The following is an 8,327-nucleotide window of genomic DNA, read 5'->3' on the forward strand; positions in this document are numbered from 1 at the left end:
CCATCTGCTTCTGGGGCACTGAAGGCTACTGAGGCCCTTGGACTGCAGTACCTTCCACAGACCTTCTCTGGGCAGGCAGGGGTGAATGGGTTGGCTCTGACTGGGAGGGCGCAGATAAGATCACTGTATTCTGTCTCCCGCTCCACTGCTTGCCATTTAAATCTGGGGAAATTTGGCCTGATGGCCTTGCCCTATCCCTGTCTAACAGTGGACTAGTTTATGAATGTAGAAATGAAGAGCCTACCGCCCCTTCATGTCAACACAGAATAGGCCCAGAGCCTCAGCTGGTGTAAATCAACACAGCTGCACTGACTTTGGCTTTACAGAATGACTCAAAACCTAACAAGGGAAAAAAATGCTCCTGGTGAAGTAGATACACAAATTCTGCAGCTTCCTCTCTGAAGTTGTGATTTAGTGCATCCAAGACAACTCTGATAAAGGATTTTTTAAATCTTCCCTCATAGGTCATGCTTTTTAGACCTTTAATCATTTTTATTGCTCCTCTCTGGACTTTCTCCAGTTTGTCCACATCTTTCCTGAAATGTGGCACCCAGAACTGGACACAATACTCCACTTGCAGCCTAGTCAGCACTGAGTAGAGTGGAATAAATACTTCTTGAGTCTTGCTTACAACACCCCTGTTAATACATCCCAGAATATTTGCTTTTTTTGCAAGTGTTACACTATTCACTCATATTTAGCTTGTGATCCACTATGACCCCTGCCCTCCTGACTGCTGTACTCCTTCCTAGGCAGTCATTTCCCATTTTGTATGTATGCAATTGATTGTTCCTTCCTAAATGGAGTACTTAGTATTTGTCCTTATTGAATTTCATCCTATTTACTTCAGACCATTTCTCTGGTTTGTCCAGATCATTTTGAATTTTTATCCTATTCTCTAAAGCACTTGCAACCACTCCCAGCTTTATATTGTCCTCAAACCTTATAAGTGTACTCTCTATGCCAGTGGTTCTCAAACTAGGGCTGCCGCTTGTTCAGGGAAAGCCCCTGGTGGGCTGAGCCGGTTTGTTTACCTGCTGCATCCGCAGGTTCGGCCAATCGCAGTTCCCAGTGGCGGCGGTTCACCCCTCCAGGCCAATGGGAGCTGTAGGAAGCGGTGCGGGCCGAGGAACATACTGGCCGCCGCCGCATCCCGCAGCCCCCATTGGCCTGGAGTGGCAAACCGTGACCACTGGGAGCTGCAATCAGCCGAATGCGGCAGGTACACAAAGCGGCCCGGCCTGCCAGGGGCTTTCCCTGAACAAGCAGCGGCCCTAGTTTGAGAACCACTGCTCTATGCCATCATCTAAATCATTGATGAAGATATTGAACAGAACCAAATCCAGACCTGATCCCTGTGGGATCCCACTCAATATGTCCTTCCAGCTTGACTGTGAACCACTAATAACTACTCTCTAGGAACGCTTTTCCAACCAGTTATGCACCCACCTTATAGTAGGTTCACCTGGGTTGTATTTCCCTAGTTTGTTTATGAGAAGGTCAGGTGAGATAGTATCAAAAGCCTTACTAAAGTCAAGATAGACCACATCTACTGCTTCCCCCTGGCACCTATCCATAAGGCTTGTTTCCCTGTCAAAGAAAGCTATTAGGTTGGTTTGACATGATTTGTTCTTGACAAATCCAAGCTGACTGTTACTTATGCTGACTGTTACTTATGCGACATAACCCACAGCTATCTAATGCACTTAGTCATCATTGACTGGAAGCAAGGACGCCACAGAATCAGGAAAAATCTGGCCTTGGCTTAGGCAGACAGAAAAAAAACAGCTGAATCATATTACTAACAAGCACAGATTCATGAGAAGGGCAAGGGGTGGAAAACTGACCTTGGTCTGAGTACCTGTGTTTTCTAAGTTTCTTGCTGGAAGCTGCTTTGCTGATAAATAAAAATTATGAGTTCTTTTCTGTTGCTAGGGAAATCCCAGCCTCTTAGCAGATACTTTGAGTTATGCTTTGTTTTAAGTTAACTATAAAAAGATTAGAGAGTGTACTTTGAAGAAGTTTGGATTTTCTGCAAGCTAGGAGACTGGCATCAAACTCCCCAGCAACTAGGAGAAAGGCTGACCACCAGAATCCTGCTGCTGAATCCCTCAACATCTCCTCAAACTTTAGGTAACTATTTTTGCTCTAAGACTATTGCTATTTTAGGTATATGCGTCCTACTCAATAAAAACAAGGACTTTTTGGGTGGAAGCACTCATGTGTATACCAATCATTTATGAGATGGAGGTGCTGTGTCCCCCCCACTGATTTATTTCCTGACACCACCTGGAAAATAGTTACCATAGCTTTGGGTTCAGATAACTCCAGGTAACACACTGACATCACTAGTCCTGATCATACTACTAAGCACTTTGACATTGGTGGATGGAACGTACTACAGAAATGCAAAGTACTGTTCATTAGTTATGTGGTCTTGATTTTTCATGGGTGCAGGTTTTTGGGTGCAGGAAGACATGCTGTGGTGTTGGTTTTGCAAGGTTCATGCATGGTTCTGTGTGTAAAAGGATCTTCAGGAGTGAGGGAGCTACATACACAATGGGAGAGTTTCTTCTTTGCCATGGGATCTGATTAGAGTCAATTCTAGAGGCAGAGTTGCTCCCACGGAGCCAAGCTTTAGTGTTGAGCTGAAAGTCCCAGAGGAAGGGATTTACCTGCATACTGCTTGACCATCACAATTCAGGACTGGAGCATATGTGTAAACATGTGAGTGATTTTTCTTTCAGTGGGAAGCCAACATGCAGGGCCCTGGACTTCTCTTACCACTTGGCAAAGGAGCGACACAGATATCAGAAGAAGAAGCAACAGTTGTAAAGTCTCCACCCCCCAGCTAGTATAAATTAGCCTGATTTCTTTGACTTCAAAGCAGCTAATCTGATTTACACCAGCTGAGGTACGTATAGTCATACATCTTTAAAATGACAGGATGCAAAGTGAAGCTGAGTGATTCTGGAACCCCACAAAATGGCAGAAAGACAACTTTCTAACAAAGACTGCTCCCCTGAAAGACAATGTCATGAATATAAATGAGGCATCACTATATCCTTATTGTAACTAAAATGTTATCTGTGCACAAGAGGCTCAAATTTTTACATGCATGAAGAGGCTTGTTGCATTTGGTTAGCGGCATTTGAATGACTTGTTGTGGAGTACGTTGAAATGCCGCTACAATTCAAAGCTAAGTTATTTTGATCTTCTAGAATCTCTGTAAAACTGTAATTAGGGAAGAACTTTAGTGCTGTAAATGCTCATGTCTCCCACTGAGGATTTCAATGAGCATGACAGTTTTTAGAATCCTATCTTGACCCTGATTTTGTGGACACTTATGCACATAGAATCATAGAAATGTAGGGCTGAAAGGGACCTCAAGAGGTCATCTATTCCATCCTCCCACACTGAGACTGGGCCTACACCTTCCTTGACAGATGTTTGTTTAATCTGTTCTTAAAAGTCTCCAATGATGGGGATTCCACAATCTCCCTTGGTATCCTATTTCAGTATTTAACTATCCTTACTGTAACGTGGGTGGACAACGGAAGCGTTATAAGGACTTGCTGAAGGACAACCTACAAAAAATGTAATATTGGCATTGATACTTGGGAGACACTTGCCCAGGATCGCTTAAAATGCAGAGAAGTCCTACGTGCTGGTCCCCTGCATTTTGAACCTGCTCGCCAACAAGCCGAAGAGGACAAGAGGCGCAGGAGGAAGGAGAGACTGGTCTCCAGGCATGGTCAACAGCCTCCTGCTGAGCCTGAAAACATCTGCCCTCATTGGAACAGAACTTGTGGTTCAAGGATTGGCCTTATTAGCCACCTGAAGACCCATAACTCCCATGGAAGATAATCATACTCAGTAATGAGTGATTGCCCATCATCATCATCATCCTTATAGTTAGAAAGGTTTTCTTAATATTTAACCTAAATCTCCTTTGCTGTAGATTAAGCTGATTACTTCTTTTCCTATCTTCAGTGGACATGAAGAACAACTGATCACCCTCCTCTTTGTAACATCCCTTAAAATATTTGAAAATTTATCAGGTTCCCCCTCAGTCTTCTTTTCTCAAGATTAAAATCTGCCCAGTTGTTGTAACCTTTCTTCAAATTCAGGTTTTCTAACCCTTCTATCATTTCATCTAGACCACATTTCCCTGGTTGCTTTATGGGGGACTACGTCAATAGCCTTACTAAAATCAAGATATATCATGTCTACAGCTTCCCCCCAAACTCTAGGTCAGTAACCCTGTCAAAGAAGGAAATTAGGTCGGTTTGAAATGATTTGCTGAACTTAAAGTCAATGGGGCTACTCACCGGGATAGATCCTTAGCTAGTATAAATTATCATAGCTCCATAGACTTTAAAGTTTTAACTTGAAGTCAATGGTGCTATGACCATTTATACCTGCTTATATGGAGGATGTACGTGCTGTTCCATTAATAGGCTAAGTGGATAATTCCATTAATTGAGTGAATTCAGTCCAGACTCTGTACCTTGGTAGGTAGAGGACTTTGAAAACACTAAGGGCCAAATTTTCAAAGGGTGCTCAGCACCTACCATTGAGACTGTTAAACAATAATAGAATACCATTTATTTAAATATTATTGGATGTTTTCTACATATTTTCTACATATTCTATATATTTTCAAATATATTGATTTCAATTACAACACAGAATACAATGTGTACAGTGCTCACTTTCTATTATTTTTATTACAAATGTGTTCTCTGTAAAAAAGATAAACAAAAGAAATAGCATTTGCTTCGATCACCATTCTAGAGAACACACTTCCTTGAGGGTGACAGATTCTCCTCGATAACGATCCAAAGCAGTGCAGACTGACGCATGTTCATTTTTATCATCTGAGTCAGATGCCACCAACAGAAGGTTGATTTTCTTTTTTGGTTATTCGGGTTCTGTAGTTTCTGCATCGGAGTGTTGCTCTTTTAAAACTTCAGACAGCATGTTCCACACCTCTTCCCTCTCAGCTTTTGGAAGGCACTTCAAATTCTTAAACCTTGGGTTGAGTGCTGTAGCTAACTTTAGAAATCTCACATTGGTAATCTTTACATTTTGTCAAATCTGCAATGAAAGTGTTCTTAAATTGCACAATATCTGCTGGGTCATCCAAGACTGCCATAACATGAAATGTATGGCAGAATGCGGGTAAAACTACAGAACAGGAGACATTCAATTCTCCCAAGAAGTTCAGTCACAAATTTAATTAACACTTTTTTTTTTTAACGAGCATCATCAACGTGGAAGCATGTCCTCTGGAATGGTGGCCGACACGAAGGGGCATACAAATGTTTAGCATATCTGGCACATAAATACCTGGCAACACCAACCACAAAAGTGTCACATTCTCAGTTTTTGGGGGCTATATTGTAAATAAGCTGGCAGCATTATTTCCCATACAGGTAAACAAACTTGTTTCTCTTAGGGATTAGCTGAACAAGAATTAGGAATGAGTGGATTTGTAGGTTCTAAAGTTTTACATTGTTTTGTTTTTGAGTGCAGTTATGTAACAAAAAACCCTATGTTTGTAAGTTGCACTGTCACGATAAAGAGATTGCACTACAGTACGTCTATGAGATGAATTGAAAAATACTATTTCTTTTATCTTTTTTTACAGTGCAAACATTTGTAATGAAAAATAATAATGTAAAGTGAGCACTGTACATTTTGTATTCTGTGTTGCAATTGAAATCAGTATATTTGAAAATGTTGAAAAACATCCAAAATATTTATAATAACTTTCAATTGGTATTCTACAATTAAAGTGCAATGAAAACTGCAATTAATCACAATTAATTTTTTTAATCAAGTTAATTTGTTTTGTTAATCGCCTGAGTTAACTGCAATGAATTGACAGCCCTAATTTTAAAATATACCAGCAACACCCCCAATCAAACAGATCCGACAAGCCTCTCCTGAAACTTGCCCTCTGGCAAAAGTCTATGTAACAATATTGTATTTATAGGTGGGGCTGGCAGCATCACCTGAATAATGTGATCCCATTACAAGAGCCTGTTTACAGTTGTTTATAACTTGCCAAATTTTAACAGTTTGGGTTGAAATTTCCCATAGTGGCTGTCTGCCTCAGGTTGAGTTTGTTTAGGCTTTTATGAAAACGTCAGCCAAAACAGTTGAGTCATTTCCAATAATATGGATGGGAGGAAATACATTGTTTTAGCCATATTAAAAAATTCTGGTAACCTTTTCTTTGACATAATCCACTGCCCCCATGCTTTGGAGCAGGGTTTTGAAATCTGGGAGGAGGCAGCCTTTGTGTTACAGATGTGTGTTTTGCTGTCCCTATGAGAATCCAACAAAATTTGGCTAAATTCTAAGGAGGCTCAGTAGAATTCAATTTTTATATATATTCAACAGATCATATTGTTGTTTATTTTTAAGCATTTTTTTTATATTTATCAGTTTACATTTTCACAGTTGTGGGAAATTGAGAGAGGGGACCAGACAATAATTAATGATAATTATGAATAACGATTAATAATAATCATGTCAAACCAATCTAATATCCTTCTCTGACAGGGTAACAAGCCTTGTGGATAGGGGAAGCAGTAGATGTGGTATATCTTGACTTTATAAATGCTTTTGATACTGTCTCACATGACCTTCTCATAAACAAACTAGGGAAATATAGCCTAAGCGAATCTACTACAAGATGGGTGCACAACTGGTTGGAAAACTGTAGCAGAGTAGTTATCAATAGTTCACGGCCAAGCTGGAAGGCCATAACAAGTGGGGTCCTACAGGGATCTGTCCTGAGTCCAGTTCTATTCAATATCTTCATAAATGACAGAGAGTACACTTACAAAGTTTGTGGACGATAGCAAGCTGGGAGGGGTTGCAAGTGCTTTAGAGGACAGGATTAGAATCCAAAATTATCTTAAACTGGAGAAATGGTCTGAAATAAATAAGATGAAATTCAGTAAGGACAAATGCCAAGTACTACACTTAAGAAGGAATAATCAGCTGCACAAATACAAAATGGGAAATCACTACCTAGGAAGTACTGCAGAAAAGGAACTGGGGGTTATAGTGGATCACAAACTAACTATGAGGAAGAAATGTAACACTGTTGCAAAAAAAAGCAAACATCATTCTGGGATATATTATGAGAAGTGTTGTAAGGAAGACACGAGAAGTAATTCTTCCACTCTACTCAGCACAGATAAGGCATCAAATGGGGTATTGTATCCAATTCCAGTTACCACACTTTGGAAAAGATGTGGACAAATTGGAGAAAATCCACAAAAGAGCAACAAAAATAATTAAAAGTCTAGAAAATATGTGTAAACAGAGTCTGAATAAGCTCTCCCCTGACATCTAGTGGTGAGCTGTGGAAAAGGACTTCAGGAGCTGATCTCCAACCTGCCTAGGTGTTCAGCATGATGTGATTGCTTGCCCAAATGATCACTTGTAGCTGGTGTTGGAGCCCCTATCTCCTTGTTATTGAGGCAGGAGTAATAAAGAGTTGTTATCCTTGTTGTGTGAACCTAGGGCAGCAGAACTGTACCTGGCATACCCCAATGGAGGGACTCACCCTCAACTGAACAGCACTCGCTAGGCAGGGGACCTGGGTTCCACAGCCCAATGAGTAGAGAGAGTGTGAGGATAGGTACTTGGGTGGTGTGACCCTGTCCCTGTTTAAGGGCCCTAGACACCATCTCTCAAAGGTATTATAAAAGAGCCAATTTAGATGCAATTGAGAGTTTTACACACTACCGAGCTGAAATCACTAATACTTAGATCTAAGTATTAGACCTACTTTCAGACAGTGTCTCTGTTGCAAGAGACTGCCCAGCATGCATCAGCAAGAACAGCTTGTCAAAGATCTGGGTTCCTTCCATGCAGTTTCTACTCAAAAGACAAAATGCCACTCAAACAGGGCAGCAACTAAATCTCCCAACACTCCCTATGTTGGCAGCCAGACAGCACCATCCCTTCCCTCTTCATCTGCAAGGACTTATCCACTCCTCTTTAAAGTGTGGAACTTAAATAAGTTCAGTTCCCAGATGGGAGTGTCAGCAGGAGATACCTCTGAAGCCTGACTGTGAATTAACCTCAGAAGTCCCAGGTCAATGGCCAACTCATCAGGGTCTGGTCCTAGGGACACCAGTAGGTGGGGGGCAGAGTGTTTTGGAGGTTTCTGTCCAGTTTCTAGAGTTCTGGGTGGGTATGTCTACATTGTAATTAGATACCCCTGGCTGGCCCATGCCAGCTGACTCGGGCTAAGGGTCTATTTAAAACTGGAGCCTCAGCTTTGGGACCCCTCCACCTGT

This window comes from Chrysemys picta, chromosome 3 (assembly GCF_011386835.1).
Source record: "Chrysemys picta bellii isolate R12L10 chromosome 3, ASM1138683v2, whole genome shotgun sequence".
In the NCBI taxonomy this organism is placed as follows: domain Eukaryota; kingdom Metazoa; phylum Chordata; order Testudines; family Emydidae; genus Chrysemys; species Chrysemys picta.